Consider the following 18,955-nt stretch of genomic DNA (forward strand, 5'->3'; position numbering starts at 1 on the left):
CACCATGAAAGTTACCAACTCAGATATGCAGCAGGAAAGGACTTAGTGATCTAGAGCCAAGTCCAAGTTCAGCCTCCTCACTCTCCATTGAGTAAACAGAGGCTTGGAGTTCAATGGCTTGAACAAGGACACAAAGTAATGGAATAGCAGAGCTGCAAGGAGTTCTGGTTTTATTGTTATTGTTGTTGTTGCTATTAGCTAAAAGCCTTGCATTTTAAAGGTCTTAGACAATTTTTGTTTGTTTTTAAAGAGGCATCTTCAGGATATTACTAACAAAATACAGCATGGTTGGATGGGAGATGTTTATTGATCCTCTTCAGAAAGTCTAAAGCTCATATAAATATCCATTTAATTGAAATGCACGCAATATAATGCTAAGCAAACCAATGGGTAAATCAGGAATAAGGATATGGGTATGGAGGTGCAGAGATATATAAAAGACAGTTAATAGGTAGAGGTGTCTACGAGTCCATGGAAGCAGAAGTCCCTGGACACCCTGATGGTTTCTCCTCAGGACTGTACAGGACCCTTTATATCCCAGTGATGGGCTATGTGTGGTACAGCTCATACTTATCAGTATGAAGGCACAGTGGAAAACAATCAACATAAAATGATACATGTACATGTGAACACATTGAATTTACTTATGTGCCAAGACAACTGCCTTTGTTGGCTCCAAGCCTGGATCTACTCTTCCCATGAACCCTCACTCTATACCCCCACAGACAAAATGTCCTCTGTATGATATCTTTTATATTTTCCTAAGGTGCAATATGATTTTAATATTGTAAAATCTCAGGCATATGATTCTCAGGATCACACTTCCTTCCCCCAGGTTCCTGAAGGATGCAGTCATCAAAAGATGTCAATGGAAATAACGTGCTGAGCAGAGAAAGGTTTCCTCATACATAAAACTCAGAACCTGTCTGCTGTCTGTCCGGCAAGTGAGCTAAAAATAGGCAGCTTTCCTTAAGAAGAAAGAAGGAATTTAGCAAGCAGCCATATGCTTCTGAACAAGAAGGAATAACGGGTTCACATTGTGCTAGTGGCTGGAGTGATGTAGACAGAGGCATAATTAGAGGGATCAAATGACAATGATGACCATGCAAAAAACCCGGCTTGGGACTAACCAGCCAATTAAAAAGAAAAAAATCTTGTCTTTTAGTAAGTGTAATTCATAAAAATTAACGAAGAAAGAAATGGATCATGGGCAAAAAGCCTAGAGACATCTAGGACTGAAATTCAGAAGGTGTCTGTAAAGTCAAACAGACACAGTGTGCTGGAGCCAACGCTTACTGGCTTTGGGAGGAGATTATACACCTCTCTTCTCAAAGACATGTGCAGTGATCTCATGGGAGTAAATTAAAAGGGGCCATGGTAAGAATATCTATACATGGAAATTGACACTCTATTGATAAATGTTTGTGTGTTTCTCAAGAGCCAGTATATAGGCACAGCACTGCCCACTACCTAAAACCCAGCAGAGGAAACATGATAAGGGCAGTATACAGCCAATAGGCCTGGGATGCCTTCTAAGAAGATGGCCTGGGGCCAGAGGATGGATTCACTGGGGCAGGGGTGGCAGAACCAGAAGTAGAATTGGAAAGAAGAGTCTGGCATAATTTCCCCAGACCCAGCTCTATCTATCCAAATCAAATTTGGAGTAGAATCTAAGACGTTTATTTCAAATTAGGTTGAGGAAGGGAAAAGAGCGTGTGAACTTTCAGTAATATGTAGAAACCAATGCTCTGTTAACGGGAACATTTTTATTTTTATTTTGTTTTCTTCCTGAATTCTTTTTTGAAAAATTCAAATCCTGTGTTTGCTGTTCTAAGGACTGTTGTTTCTAAACTTCAGCTCTGATAGTCCCAAATGTAGTAATTGCAGTTGGGGCAGAGAGCAGGAGAGAGATGCCAAAACAGACAAGAAGGATATAAAGTTAAACTTTGCCCATTTCCAAACAGAAATTAATAGCTATTTGACCAAGAACAGCTATACCTGGAATTTGCAAAACTACCTCCAGAGGCTCCACAGGGCACCCACACACTGGTGAAGGTCCCAGATGTAATAATGAGGCTTCAGCCTGCATCCTCAGGGGTAGCCCTGAATTTGCTCAACAATATCAAACCTTCTCACTAATTTGCTTTTCCTGTAACTTCAAGACAAGGACAAATCTTAAACAATCTGTGTATGCAAGGGAAAACAGATAATTGCTTTTGCACTTTAGCAGGAGGTAATTGCTAAGCCTATTCCAAAGAACAGGAAACACAGTTCTTGTATTTTCTGTATCAAATTTTTTGCCAATCATAATAAGGAATTTTAAACATAAGTCTGATTATGAAATTACCCTGTATGTGCAAAAGACAGGATTAATCTCTTGGCTTTGATAAGAAGTTATTATATTTACTATTACAAATATAATAGATATTTTACAAAGGATATATAAAAGAATGACTAGGGATAACATTATGGAGTTTCCTCAAAAAGTTATCAGACATAAATACACAACATCTACTCATGAAAAAAACCCTCAACAAAGTAGGGACAGGAACATAACATAATAAAGGCCATATATGAAAAACCCATATATGTATCATCCACAGTGGGGGAAAAACTGAAAGCTTTTCCTCCAGGCTCAGGAACTAGACAGGGAATGTCTCTTCTCACCACTCTTATTCAACATAGTACTAGAAGTCCAAGCCACAGTACTCAGACAACAACAAAAAAATAAAAGGCACTCAGATTGGCAAGAAAGAAGTAAAATGTTCGTTTTTGGCAGATGACATGATGCATATATGAAAAACCTGAAAAACTCCACCAAAAATCTGCTAGAACTGATAAATGAATTTGGTAAAGTAACAGAACATAAAATCAATATACAGAAATCTGTTTATTTCTATAAACCAGTAATGAAGCAGAAGAAAGAAATTAAGGAATCAATTACACTTATAATTGTATTAAAAACAATAAGATAACTAAGAATAAACCTAAGAGGTGACACTATAAAACACTGATGAGAGAAACTGAAGATGACACAGAGAAAATGAAAGACATTCCATGCTGATGGATTGGAAGAACAAATACTGTTAAAATGTCTATACTACCCAAAGCAACCTACACATTTAATGCAATCCCTATTAAAATACCAACAGTACTCTTCACAGAATTAGAACAATCCTAAGATGTGTATGAAACCATAGAAGATCTCAAATAGCCAAAGCAACGTTGAAAAAGAAAATGAAAGGTAGAGGCATCACAATTCTGGACTTCAACTTATATTACAAAGCTTTAGTAATCAAAACAGTATGGTACTGGCACAAAAATAGAAATATAGATCAGTAGAACAGAATAGAAAACCCAGAAATGAACCTACAACTATATGGTCAATTAATGTTTATCAAAGTGAGAAAAAATACCCAATGGGAAAAAAGACTGTATCTTTAACAAATGGTGCTGGAAAAACTAGACAGTAACATGCAAAAGAATGAAACTGGACCACTCTCTTATACGATGTACAAAAACAAGTTCAAAATGGATTAAAGACCTAAATGTGAAACCAGAAACCATTAAAATCCTAGAAGACAACACAGGCAGTAACTTCTTTGACATTAACCATAGAAACTTGCTCCTAGATATATCTCCTGAGGCAAGGGAAACAAAAGCAAAAATGAACTATTGGGGAAACTTTCAAACTAAAAAGCTTCGGCACAAGGGCGCCTGGGTGGCTCAGTTGGTTGAGCATCTGCCTTCGGCTCGGGTCATGATCGCCTGGGTCCTGGGATCAAGCCCCGCATCAAGCTCCCGGCTCAGCAGGAAGCCTGCTTCTCTCTCCCTCTGCCTCTCCTCCTGCTTGTGCTCTCTCTCTCTGTCAAATAAATAAATAAAATCTTAAAAAAAAAAAAAAGCTTCTGCACAGTGAAGGAAACAATCAACAAAACTAAAAGACAATCTACGGAATGGGAGAAGAAATATCTGATAAAAGGTTAGTATCCAAAATAAATAAAGAACTTCTAAAACTCAACATCCCCCAAATTAATAATCTAATTTAATAATGAGCAGAATATATGAACAGACATTTCTCCAAAGAAGACATCCAGATGGCCAACAGATACATGAAAAGATGCTCAACATCACTCATCATCAGGGAAATACAAATCAAAACTACAGTGAGATATCTCACTTCACCCCTGTCAGAATGGCTGAAACTGAACAACATAAGAACAAGAGGCATTGGCAATGGTGTGGAGAAAGGGAAATCCTCATGCACTGTTGGTGGAGATGCAAACTGGCACATCCACTGTGGAAAACATTATGGAGTTTCCTCAAAAAGTTAAAAATAGAACTACCCTAAGATCCAGCAATTACACTACTAGGCATTTACCCAAAGAATACAAAAACACTAATTCAAAGGAATACATGTGCCCCGATATTTACAGAAGCCTTATCTGCAATAGCCCAATTATGGAAACAGCTCAAATGTCCATCTACTGATGAATGGATAAAGAAGTGGTATAGATATATACATGTATACATATATACTATATGTGTGTGTGTATATATATATACATGTGTATATGTGTGTGTATATATATATTCATGTATATACATGTATTCATATATACTATATATATGTGAGTTTATATACATACATGTATATATACATATATATACACATACATACATACATGGTAATATTAACCATAAAAGAATAAAATCTTGCCATTGGCAACAACATGGGTGGAGTTAGAGAGTATTACGCAAAGTGAAGTCAGTCAAGGACAAATACCACATGTGTGGAATTTAAGGAAAAAACCCAAATAAGCAAAGGGGAAAAAAAGAGAGAGAGAGAGAGAGAGAGAGAGGAAAGCCAAGAAACAGGCTCTTAACTGTAGAGAATAAATTGATGATTATCAGAAGGGAAGTGGGGGGGAGAATACATGATGGAGATTAAGGAGGGCACTTGCGATGAGCGCTGAGTGAGGTATGAAAGTGTTGAATCACTGTATTGTACACCTGAAACTAATACTACACTGAATGTTAACTAATTAGAGTTTAATAAAAACTTGAAAAAAAGAGAAAGAAATGCATGGTATAGTTTTGTGTGTGTGTTTTCTACTTTGATAAAAAAAAAAACTTAATTGGGGCACCTGGGTGGCTCAGTGGGTTAAAGCCTCTGCTTTCGGCTCAGGTCCTGATCCCAGGGTTCTGGGATTGAGCCCCACATCGGGCTCTCTGCTCAGCGGGGAGCCTGCTTCCCTTTCTCTCTCCCTACCTGCCCCTCTGCCTACCTGTGATCTCTGTCTGTCAAATAAATTAAAAAAAAAAAAAGACTTTATTTATTTAGTTGGGAGAGAGAGAGAGAGAGAGAGGAGAGAGTATAGGAGCACGGGTAGGGGCAGAGGGAAAAACACACTCCTCGCTGAGCAGGGAGCCTGACTCAGCACTCAGTCCAGGACCCTGGGATCATGACCTGAGATGAAGATAGATGTTTAACCAACTGAGCCACCCAGACACCCCTGAAAGTCTTTTTTGATATTTCTTTTTAAAAATATGTACTTAAATCATATAGACACAGACACACATATATATATACACACACATATATATACGTATAGGTATGTATATACATATATGCATAGAGTTTTAGAGGAGAAAAATTAGTAATCAATTCAAAACTTACATGCTACAAATTCAAAGCCTAAATGGAAGAGCTTAAGTCCCATCTTTTCGTTCTGAATCCAGTATTCTTTCCAGGACCATGATACACTTCTCCCCTGAAAACAAAATAACCTAATACTTATTGACTGAGTTTATGAAATGTTAAAGTATGTGATATAATTAACAATTCAGGTGGAGTGAGGGAAAAGCAGGTTAACTAAAAACAAAATACTAAAATGTCTAGATTATCCTGACACCTACCTTCAGCAACTCAAGAAAGCCTCAGGCACTAGTTTCAGTTAGGGCAATCTTTAAACATTCCTCCTAACTTCATGCTGAGTGACTGAACAAGTAACCTCAATTGGTAACTGCAAGACAAGATGGTCTCTAAATTGCCTTCTGCTATAAAACGCTCATCGCTAACTGCATGGTTTCTTTCTTATCCATAGGAGTACTCTCCTATTCACTGACTCACCAGGTAACTGGTGTTAGAGAATCTGTATTGCATTTGCCCAGTATTTGTAAGAAAAAGTCCTACTTTCTTTTGGCACATAAGAGGTCTTAATACACACCAACAGAAAGTGTTTTAACAATATTTCTACAGGGACAGCATTGCTTTAAATTTTTTTTTTTTAAAGATTTTATTTATTTACTTGAGAGAGAGACAGTGAGAGAGAGCATGAACGAGGACAAGGTCAGAGAGAGAAGCAGACTCCCCATGGAGCTGGGAGTCCGATGCGGGACTCGATCCCGGGACTCCAGGATCATGACCTGAGCCGAAGGCAGTCGTCCAACCAACTGAGCCACCCAGGCGTCCCATGCTTTAAATTTTTTGTCCTTAATATTATTTGATGTTTTCTGGAACAATGACTGTTGGTGCATCAAATTTTTTGTTTTCAATTGTTTTGATAACTAAAAGCAATGTTCTGGAAGAGGTTTCTAATCCAATATCACTTCCTCTATTTTTAGGTTACACTGACCTGTGCTTGAAAATCACTTGTGATTATAAAAGTTAAATAAATATTGAGAAGCTGCTGCCTAGGTTTATGCAGGTGTGGCACTGAACAATCCCAGAGGATGCTGTCCATACCATTCATAATGGATGTGGATGATGCCCTCTCTAGAGTTGTGCCATACACAACTTGCATGGCCATGCATGGTGGCCTCATCTCTTTGGGGGCTCATTTTCCTATAATCATTTAAAGAATATGAGTCAATCTCATGTGCTTTGCATTCTTCAGAAATTACTTACTCCTTTGTCTGGTTTTGCAAACTTTTTCCAAATCTGAAATTCATAGACTCCATACCTAACAAAATCTGAACTGTTTGATCTGTGATGACGGAGGGAAGACTTTAAGTTCAAGATTATTTTTATTTTTTTTAGTTCAAGATTATTAAAAGTAGAGATCTAAATGGGAAGATACAGGTTCAAATCCCCATTCAGCAATCTGCACAAGCCATTTATGGAACAAGTAATTTTCCTCAGCTGTATATGAGGACGGAAGAACCTGACTTACCTCACTTAGTTACTGCAGTGAGGTAACAAAATCGAAGCCAGCCAATACTATCCTGCCATCTATGGGGTTGGGGGAGGGAATTCAACAGATATTTAAAAACCCTAAAGGAATTCCTATGATGGCCTTGAGATTTAGCCCAATTACTGACTTAAGTACCACGATTCATTGGTGTTAACCTAAGGGACTCAAGCAGAGCAGCTGCCTACTCATGGAGAAACCAAATCAAAACTTGGAAAGACTGGGGGAAAAAATGTATAAACAAATCATAATTAGAGAAATATAAATTAATAGTAGACATGTATAATCAACTTCACTGGTAATCAAGGAAGTGCAAATATAAACATCAATGGGAAAATATATCTCACTTACCAAATTAAGAAAGATGAAAAAAATTGATGTTGGGGAAGTCAAAACGATACACCATCACACAGCATTAGCAGGTTATAAACTAGCTTCATTCTGTAGTAAATCAACATGACAGCAGGACACTGGACCATTACAAAGTTTATGCTCTTTGACTTAGAAATTCCACTTATAAGAATAATTCTAAAGAAATAACCCCGAAATATACATCTAAAGATGTGCACGAACATGCATACTTGCTTGGGAAAAACTGGCAAAAAACAAAACACAAAACAAAACCCACCTATACCTCTAAAAAAATAAAATTATGGTATACCCATTCAGTAGAATATGCAGAAACTATATAACTTTTTAGCAGAATGCTAAATGGCATGGAAAATGAATACTATTTAGTGTTAGGTAAGGAAGACAGAGTAGACTTCGATTTAAGTCATCATATTGTAAAAGATAGCCTGTAAAAGATAGCTATAGTCAATGTCAGTATAGAGCAGTTAAAACCATGACTGGACTATTTTTATAAAGCAAAGAGGCAAAACTAAACCACTGTGCACGGTTGTTCTCCTTAATATATATAAACAGGGTTTTGAAATCCTACATACGTATATTTTAGAGTAAACATACTGTCCTTTAAAAAAGATGTACAAAACTTTATAAAGTTTATGTATATCATCTCTGCGTGTTCACGTGTTAGAGGCCGAGAAGCACCACGATCTATTTCATTTTTATCTATTCGTAGTAAAAAGACCACAAAAATACACAATAAATGTTCTTAGTGTTTCTCTTTAGTATACAGGTAGTTTGTACTTTATGTACATATTTTTCGATTTTCCAAATTATACTTAAGTATCATATCACTTTTAGAATGCAAAAACAAAAGTACAAAGTGTGTGTTTCTTTTTTTTTTTTTTTCCCCAAGATTAAAATAAAAAAAGTCGTGTCCACTGCAGAGAAGTCAACAAGAAGCCTGCGGCTGCCACAGATGGTGGGTGGGGCCACGAGCGGAGGAACAAGGCGGAGTCGCGTGGCATGTGACGTTTCAAACCCGCGCGCCTTCGCGAGCGCACAGACCCGCGGGGCCTCAGATTGGGACGTTTGGATCCGGGCTTGCGCAGATGAAGCAGCGGGGAGGAGTCCAGGGCTTCCCTCCCGCCCGGCTGGGCTGAGCCAGGACTGCGTAGGTAGGAGGAGGTTCACATGGGCTCAATTCCAAGTTTTTATCTTTTGTGCCTGGGTGGGACCGAAGGGGCTGCCCCTCCGGGGAAAGTTCTAGTAACTTGGGGAGAACCAGAATTCCTTTTATTCCTTCCCACCTGAGGAACAAGGAAGTTTGCTTATAGAGGAACAAGGAAGTTGCTTATAGGTAACCCTGATAAGTAGCCTAGAAAAATCACTTTTTGCGGGCGGTTAGAAGGTAGAGAATTCCAATGTGGTTCCCTAGCCTAGGGACAAGGACAAGTCCTATCTCATTCCCACTTTGATGAGAAAGAGAAGGCTAAGATCCTAATTGGTTAAAAAGTAACAGATTTTTTGTTGTTTTGTTTTACCCTAATTTGTATTCCTCAGTGAAGTGTATAATTTGAGGATATCTACCACTAGTCAAGTGAAAGACGGTGACTATTTCAGAGTCCCAAGTTTTTTTTAAAAAAAATCATTTGTGGAACGAGCTGTTGTTTCCTTGACCCATGATACTGCTCTAGACTGAAGATAATGAGTGCTACTGAGTGGGATACAGAGACAATCTGAGCTCTCTTTCTCGAAGACACAAGACTACTGTCTTCAATTCATGTGTTCTATCATGCCTGGCATAAAATAAGGTGTTTGATGTATGAGTGAGTGAATCTGTGAATGAATGTCTTTCACAAGCAGCCTACCATCATGCGAAGGTTGTTGGCATGAGCAATGAAAAATAGTCGTCAACCTTGTTTAAAATTTCACATTCCTCCTCTATAAAATATTTATAGGTTATCATTGAAGGGTCTCCGTTTTTGAAACACCAGCTAAGTGTTTACCATTTTCAGTAAGCCACTAGTTTGAAATAAATGCATGAAAATTTATCTGTATCGATAAATTTGTTTAACCCCTTATGATTAAACTTAACGTGCTAATTATGTTATTATGCACACCAAAAGGCTTTGGATCTTTCACAATTCACCAATTAGACCCTGGATGCCATTCAGGGGCTCTCTTAAATATTATTGTAGGCTGTCAGACTGTTTTCCTCCAAATGGAAAAATTAATTTGATTGGGACCCAATAATAATATTTTACAGGATTATATTTTTGTTTTTGTTTTTTTCATGTGTGGCAGGAGCTTAAATAGTTTTATAAAGTGAAAAGTAAATAAAGGGAGAAGAGAGAAAGTGTACTAGAAGGGAGAGACGGGTCAGAATCCTTCAAACTGCCTAACTCTATACACAGTCTGTAGTTTTCTTGATTGTCTTGATTTGAATAAGGAATGGAATATTACTCTGATATGGGAGAAGGGGATACAACGGAAGGCAAGATTGTGTTGTGTGGTGTTTCACAGAGGTTTAAATAATTTTTAAACCTCTTTTTCAAGTGCTTAGAACCAACCTAAGTTGGTGAGTTGTCATGGTGTGCAACACAAGTACATAATCAAGATAGAACTGAGATTTTTTTGTTGTTGTTCTTAAACTGGACTTTTAAGTAACTGTTCAGCCCTGCTCAATCTATTACTCATCAGTGTTATTATAACCAAAAGGCTAAAACTTCCAATCTGATCATTTTTAAAGATATTTCCAAAGAGAAATCATTTTAAAAGCCATTCAGGAAAAATACCTTTTTTTTTTTTTTTTTGCCACTGTTCAGAATGGAAAGTAACTGCTTGTAACAGAAACTGCCCTAAATTCACAAAGTTCTTCATCTTCGGAGCAGTGAAATCAGCACATCGGATATTGATTATGACTTAAAAGAAAACAATGAATGAACATGAATCCTAATCATGAGATAGAAAACCTTAAACTGATCTCAGTCATAAACCCACAGTTTATTCCTTACTGCAGGAGAGTATTTTCAAATTAAGACACTGACTAAAACCACATCTCTCTACCAAAACCACATTCTCTCTAGAATTTGACTGCAATTTGTCTTTTCTTTTTCCTTTTATATGACACATCAGTTGAAAATAGATAAATAGGTGCCCAATAAAGATAGGCTAAGGTAACTAAAGCCATACAAACCGAATGCTCAAGGATTTTTAATCCTTTTATATCAGGGAGCCCAGAATATTGTCTCTTACCTAGTGTAAAATATATTGAGTCATCTTTCTGGAAAGTACCATTCAAGTTATAACATTTTGCAGCCATGAAGAGCCTTGTTGAATGTTTTTTCAAAGATATTAATACAATACTACAGCAGTCTAGCTTAAAGATCACTAAGGAATGACTATGACTTATCACCACTCTGGCTAAATTAAAAAAAAAAAAAACATGATAAAGCAGCATGTACCATGTGTCCAGTAGGATGTTTTCCTAATTGTCTAATTTTTTTTAAATTGCTGAGCAATAACAGCAATAATAATAATGACAATAACAATATTATAATACTTAGCATTTACTGAGCACCTACTATTATCAGGAAGTCTTCTTTTATTACTCTTCTCAACAACCACATGAGGCAGATATTATCATTAACATCATTTTGTAAATGAGTAAACTGAGGATCCAATGGCCATTATTATTATCAACATCATTCTAAATTATGTGATGGGAGACTCTTCTCAACAACCACATGAGGCAGATATTATCATTAACATCATTTTGTAAATGAGTAAACTGAGGATCCAATGGCCATTATTATTATCAACATCATTCTAAATTATGTGATGGGAGAAACTGTTGTAAAATAAGCATGATAGCAAGACAAAAATAAGCATGATAGCAAAGATTCAGCTTTATCTCTATATTTTAGAAGTCTTGGGGGTACACTTATTTACATACCATATAATATGTTATACAACTAGTATGAAATATTCGGGATTCATGTATTTGAATCACTAATATTTCACAAATTTCAGGCAACTCTGAAAGGTAATTGAGCTGATTTGACACATGTCAAATGTGTATTAGACCTGTGTATTAGAACATGTCCCTTTAACCTTGATGAATAAAAGTTGAAGTCACATTGCAATCTAGAATTGAATTGCATGACAAGTAATAAATTGATTTCAGTAGAATAGTTTTAAGTAAATAGTTTTAAGCAGATTGTTTAAAATGTTTCAGAAAGACTAGTATAATCACTGAGTAGAAATAAAAATCACTAATACATATCAGAGCTCTTGATTTCCGTTTCTTTGCACAGGTGAATTAGTTGATCTGACTATTAAGTAAGAGTTATTAAATCTTAATAAATAAAATATTGATCATTAAATAATAAATCTTACTGATAAATATCACTTATTTAAGTAAAATAAGCTTTATTTATTTAAGATTTATTTAAATAAGTTGTACATGTGCCTCTCAAGAGTAAGCATTAATATATGCAACCAAAATTTAGAAAGTAAGATTAAATTTCCTTCAGCAGAAAAAGAGAATTGTATATAATTCCATTCAAGCTGGTGTTTTTTAAGTGTGTTTGAAAATACAGACTTGAAAATGTTGGTCTTGCTTTACTTTAGGCACCTTTAGTTGTTACTCATTAGGATGATAGCTCCACATGTTAGTTTAGAAGTTACTGGCACTCAACCTGGGCCTGTATTTCTCCGCTAGAATAATTTTCTTTATGAAATTCCACATTGTGGGTGTTCATCTGATTTCACATGCATGAATGCTTCAGTGCTCTCCCACTAGTTATCACTTAAATTCCTATTAGCCAGTATAACTCATGCAGAAGAATTCAATGCTGTCTTTAAAGATCACCTAAGTTATAGCTTGGGAAGACATTGTATTGTCACCCCCCTCCTTTCCCAAAAAAGCGTGCATTTAACTTGTTAGAAATCCACTCAATTTTGTTAATGCGAAAGTGTTAGGAATAAGCCTGTGACATGATAACCACTTCACATCCCTGCTGAGCAGACATTTGGAAACCTTAAAAAAAAAAACACAAAAACAAAAATGGGGGGTTGGGGATTGCAATAGACCACGGTCTCCACAATCAACTCTCAGTATATATTCCCAAGCTGAACATACCTAGTTTCTACTTTAGGAAGATGTGTGTGTGCACGTGTGTGTGTTGAAAGTCCATGGAGTCCTACTCGGAGAAGGAAGAGAACAGAGGAAGAACACATTGAAGACATGTAATCTTCTTAAGTGCTAGAGGCAAGACATTCTCAAAAGTTCAGATCTCAGTTAATGTCCCCATCTTTTATATTCACTAGTGTAGTTAACAGTAGAGGGAACATCATGTTAAACACGAGGGTCATTACCAGCCTAAGGGACAAAATTTGAGATACATTTAAAATGACACACTTTATGAATTTATACATTTCACCCTATGAACAGAATCCCTTCAGATGTTGCCCATACATTCACTGACAAATTCCATAAATGTACAGATAATCTGCAGTTAATAGAAGGCTTTTCTTCTTGCCTTTGCAGTTTCCATTTTCCCCCTTTTCCTTGCAGAGATTCTATCTTCCATGGGCCTTCGTGTGACTGTATTGTTACAGAATTTGTTCAGTACTACCCATACTAAACTGGTCATCTGGCTTTAGTCTTATCTTCCAATGGCAGGTGGCTACCTCTGTTTTCCACTTATCTTTCCATCTCCCCAATTTCCAATATTTTTCTTGTTCTTTCAGATCTTTCTTATCTACAATTTGCTCTCAAGAATAATGGGATGGAATTGGGGGTGAGGGTGGAGGGAGAGAACTGTAGTTTGAGAAACGCTCCAGTCCTCATTATTGACACATCCTTCTTCCGACCTTCTCCTTAAGATTGAGTGTTAACTGAAATAAGGTTGGTCCTGAGGTCGTTGATCTGGTCATCAGATCCTCATAGTTACCAATTAATATAGCAAACTGTTGTAGGGAGATTAGGTCATGAGTGAGCAAGCACAGAGGGGTTTTCTTTTTTCTTTAACCATAACTATTTAAAAAGTTATAATAATGATAACAAAAAATTGTTCCATGTCCAATGCAGTTTATTTAGGCTCTTTAGTGGCTTCAGAAACACATAATCTCTTCCACTTAACCTACCACACACACAGTCTAATAATTTTCAGTCCACTTGTGTGAACTGCATTTCATTTGTTTTGTGTGGCTGTGCATTTTGCAGAAAAACACCTTGTATCAAAATCTTCCTCTGCATTACCACTCTAATACACAGACAATGCCGAGATCACAGGTGGGATAGTAGAGAACATGTGTTTAGGAAAGTCTTGCTTTAGGAAAACACAGTTTTTAATATTTGAAATTTCAAACTGTCCTGGCCTGCCATTTTCTTAATGTAAACATTTTATCGATGTATAAGATGTATTGAATAAACTACACAGGAGTACCTGGGTTGTTCAGTCATTAAGCGACTGCTTTCAGCTCAGGTCATGATCCCAAGGTTCTGGTATCAAGTCCTGCATCGAGCTCCCTGCTTGGGCTGGAAATCTGCTTCTCCCTTTCCCATTCTCTCTGCTTGTGTTCCCTCTCTTGCTGTCTCTCTCTCTGCCAATTAAATAAATAAATAAAATCTTCAAAAATAAATAAACTACACAAATTGTAAATATATGGCTCAATATAGATAGATGGATAGAGATAGATGAATAGAGAGATGATAGGTAGATAAAAAATGGTGATATCAGTAATCCCAGGACCTCCCTCCTGGTCCATTTCAGTTACTACTGACCCTCTCAAGTGTGACTGCTATTGGGACTAATAACACCACAAATTAGTTTTGCCATTTGACCCTTTTAAAAATAAATTATACAGTGTATATTCTTTTGTATCGCTCAACATTTTACTTGTGAGATTCTTTCATGTGGTAGCTTATAGTTATACTCCATTTATTCCACTGCCATATAATATTTTTTCATTGTATAAATATACCACCATTTATGTATCTTTTCTACTGTTGATTGGGAATATTTTTAATGTTTTATTTTTATGGATAGTGCTACTGAGAACATTCTTGTCCATGTGTATTTTTCAGCAGCATCAGTATGCATTTCTGCTGGGCTTATAGGAGGAAAAAAGATTACCCAGATATAGAGTATAGGAGGAAGGGGGTGCTGCCAGTTTTCCAAAGTGGTTGTACAAATTTGAATTCATATAAGTCATCTGTAATAGTTCCAGTTACATAATGTACTTTCCAACACTTGGTATTGTCATTCTTTTTTATTTTAGTCATTCTGGTGGATTTGTGGTTGCATCTGACCTGGGATTTCAGTTTGCATTTCCTTGATGACTAATGAAGTTGGCAACTTTTTAATAAGTTTATTGACCATTTGGAAATCCTCTTTTATGACACGTGTACACATTTGCTAAAAATTTGGGTCCATTTCTCTACTAGATTGTCTGCATTTTTCATATTGATTTATAGAAGTCCTTCATATATAGAAGTCCTTCTGGATATGAATCCATGTCAAATATATGTATTATAAATATTTTCTTTTATTCCATGAACTGCCTTTTTTCATTTTCTTCATGATGGATTTTGATGAACAGGAGTTACTACCTATAAAATACTCCAGTTTGTTACTTTTTGTGTCCTGCCTAAGACATTTTTGCTTACCCAAAAGTCATGAAAATATTTTGTTTTTTTTTTCTAAGAACTTGATTTTTTTTTTTACATTTAGTTTTTCAATATATTTGGGATTGATTTTTGCGTATTACATGAGATGGGAGTCAAATTTATTTTTTCCACTTGACTTAGCCAAGTACCATTGATTAAAAAGACCATAATTCCCCTCATTTCATTATAGGGTCGCTTTTTTCATAAATTACCTGATCATTTATGTGTGAGTCTATTTCTGAGCTTTTTATTCTGTTCAAGTGGTCTAATTGTTTATCCTTGCATCAAAACCATAATGCTTTAATTACTATAGCTTTATAATAATTCTCAATAATTTTAAATAATGTTTAAGTTCTCCATCCTTGTTGTTCAAGTTTATCTCGGCTATTCTTGGCCCTTTTTATTTCCATATAAAATGAGAAGTTTGCTGTGGCTTGACTTATGATTAAGTTATGTTCAATTTTGGTTAAGATTTCAGGTACATTTGGAAAAGAATGCACATTCTGATATTCTTTGATGCAGGAGGATTCTACATATATCAGTTAGGCCCAGTTCATTACTTGTGTTACCCAGAACTTCTATGTCCTAAGAGGGGTTTTTTTTTTTCCTCTTTCTTTTCTTTCATTTTTTTAGGAGGGGTGTCTGCAATTCAATCAACTATTGAGAAAGGTGTGTTAAAATTTTTTTACTATGATTGGAGATTTGTCAATATCTCCTTTTATTTTTGTGAATTTTTTGCTTTGTGTATTTTGAAATCATGTTATTGACTGAATACAGATTTAGAATTATATTACCTTTTCCTAGTCTAATCCCCTTTTTGTATATAAAACCTTATATCAGTCCAGCTACAGTCAGAAAACAGAAACTACATTAAACAGATTTACTACAAAGAATTGTTAACTGAATTAAATAGCTGCTAACTAAGAGAAAGAGTAGAAAAAGAACTCCAAGGATTACAGAGGTAGGACCCACAGCAAACAGGTTACACCTCTTAGAGCTAAGAGAAAGTAAACAGAAAAGGAATGTGAAACCTTAGAGGAGGTGCTGCAAGGCTAAGGGCATAGGGCAGTGACTAACTAATAGTAACTAACTATTAGTTACCACTAATAGTAACTAAAATGAGATTTCTTTGCATGGAAAATGGGTGAACAGTGAGGAAGTGATGAAGAAATTTGCCAAAAGGATACCTTTGCTTAACTGTGAGGGCCACAACAGCAGAAGTAAATGCTGCCTGGACTCTTGCAAAATGCTGCCTGGATCCACAGGATACTGGCTGAAACAAACCCTTGAAGGGAAAGTCCTTTCTTTCTTTTGCAGCTTTGCAGTGTTTCTCTAGTACCCTCTATTGGTGGCCAGCTGGAAAAAGAGAAATGTAGTATGCAGAATTCAGTTCCAGTAAGTACAGGGTGAGGGGTACTTCTGGAGTTAGGAGACAATAAATTACTAACCAGCACACCTTTTTTATGTCTACTAATGTCCCTTGCCATAAAGCCTACTTTGATTGGAGTTAGAGCCATCCCATTCTCCTGGCGGATGTTTCCATGCTGTATCCTTTTGCACAGTTATATTTTCAGTTTTCCTCTGTTCTTGTATTTAGGATGTATCTATAATAAGGAGAATATAGCTGGGGTTTGTATTTTTTCCGGTGTGATAATTTTAGACTCTTAATTAGAATATTTAGTACTTCTAAATCTGAAGTAATTGGTGCTACATCTGGGTTGATATCTACTGTATTGTTAACCTGGGTTTTATTGGATCCTTTTTCTTTTGTTTCTTGCCCTTTTTTTTGATTAATCAGAAATATTTAATTTTTTCCTAATTAGTTATGCATTCTTTTACTAGTCTTCAACATTTACCCCCAAGATTAGAATATGAATCCTTGACTTATTACAATCTAATATAAGTGATTCTTCTTACCAAATTATTACTAATTTTAGAATATTAGAATTCTTTAATTCCTTTTACTTTTTCCCATTTTTTATCATCATTGCCATTCTTTTAATTCTACATACATTTTAAACTTGGTAAAAACATTTCTGCTATTGTTTATACAGTCAGTTGACAATATTCATTTTTATATATATTATTATTTTATATATATAATATATATTATAATTTTATTTATATTTTATTTATTTATATTTATATATAATTTTATATATTATATATAATTTTATTTATATAATATATATAATATATATTACATATATTATTTTATATATATATATTTACTTTTACAATTACTCTTCATTCCTTACTGCAATTCTTTCTTGCTTCTTCTTCATTCTCACTGTGTACTCCATATGGGTTCCAACTACACTGCTGTTAGACTTTCACTGTGTTCCACATTTCTCCAAAGTTCTTTCCTATGTTTTTCATTAGTTTACTTTTCTGCTTAAATTCAGATATTTTCTACTGCTCCTTGAGTTTACTAATTATGTCTTCTATTGCATCTAAAAATCAGTTCATTTAATCTACCTAATGAGTTAATTTCAGTGTATTTCTCAGTTCTAGAATTTTTATTTGATCCTTTTTTACAGATTCTAATACTCTGGTAAAGTTCTTTATGTTGTCACTCTCTGTTGTTTTGACTATGTTAGTTATTTTAAATTCCTTAGCTAACTCCAATATCATGTTTACCTATGGATGCATTTCTATTGTCTACTTTTTCTTTTGGTTTCTTGATTATGTTATCGTGGGGAGTCTGGGGGGCATACCTAATTTTTTATTAAAGATTGACAATTATGTATAGAATATTACAGAGGATGCAGTGTTGCATTTCCCTCTGTAATGAATTCATCCCTCTCTTCACTAGGCAGATAACATGATAGTTCATCATAATTTAATCATGAACTGTTCCATGTTCAGGCTGGGTTGAAGCTCTGGAAAGAATGTACCTTTACGTATGGTTCACTCTGGTTCTCAAGAATTTTCAGCTGAAAGTCCGGTGTTTCTCTAAGGCCCTTCCCCTTCCTTCTGCAGGTCCTTTCTGTCAAGATTGCCAAATTTTGCATTGCTTTTCAGAGTCTTTCCACTTAGGTCTTTGGTATTCTGCCACATGAAGGCCCAGAAATTGGCATTTTTTGAGGTGATAAACATCTCTGTATTTGAGGCCCCTCAGATACCTACGCAAAGCTGTGCTGGTTTTTTGTCATCCAAGGTTCTCCTTCCCCAGTTCCAATGCTGAGATTCTCAGTTACCTCCCTATGCCCAATTGTCAAATGCCCCCAGGATAAAAATGACTCTAAGTCACTTCAGTATAGAATTTATACCCTCTCTGTTTCTCATTGCCTTCCCAGCATCCTAATACTCTCAGACAATTTGGTATTTTATACTGTTTTTCTGTTTGTTTTCAAGAAAAGTTATGATCTGCTGCAAACTACTACATCTCTCCACCATAGCAGAACCTGACATGTAACCAAATAGTTTGATACATTTTGGCAGATTCAGATTGTGAAAATTACTAATTTAAAAAGTATGGCTTCAAGTTTGATACACATCAAAAATTTTTTCCAAGCAGTTCCTTTGACTTCATGGTTCACTTTTTCAGAGATTAATTAGGAAAATATTAGTGGATAATTAATATACAATCAGTTTTCAAATATTTCTCAATTCCAGAAACCTGTAAATCTTCATTAAGTATAATTCAAACCTGATTGAAAAAGTAGAAAATGTATTTCTAAACTATTTTTATATCTCCTCTATCTTAATTCTAAAATTAATTTCTCCTGTAGACAAA

The 18,955-nt window shown here is 35.6% G+C and overlaps 1 protein-coding gene across 2 annotated transcripts in view; it reads left to right on the forward strand.

The window, feature by feature from the left end:
• The first annotated feature begins 8,597 nt into the window (after window positions 1-8,597).
• The window catches only part of SPATA16 (spermatogenesis associated 16), a 243,516-nt gene continuing 233,158 nt past the window's right edge, over window positions 8,598-18,955 (forward strand). Inside the window, exons 1-2 of one of the 2 annotated variants that reach the window (XM_032341045.1) lie at window positions 8,598-8,660; window positions 8,695-8,716. The gene's annotated coding sequence lies outside the window, so the exon portion shown is untranslated. The other variant, XM_032341055.1, reaches the window with a different exon arrangement.

This window comes from Mustela erminea, chromosome 1 (genome assembly GCF_009829155.1).
Source record: "Mustela erminea isolate mMusErm1 chromosome 1, mMusErm1.Pri, whole genome shotgun sequence".
NCBI classification, from domain to species: domain Eukaryota; kingdom Metazoa; phylum Chordata; class Mammalia; order Carnivora; family Mustelidae; genus Mustela; species Mustela erminea.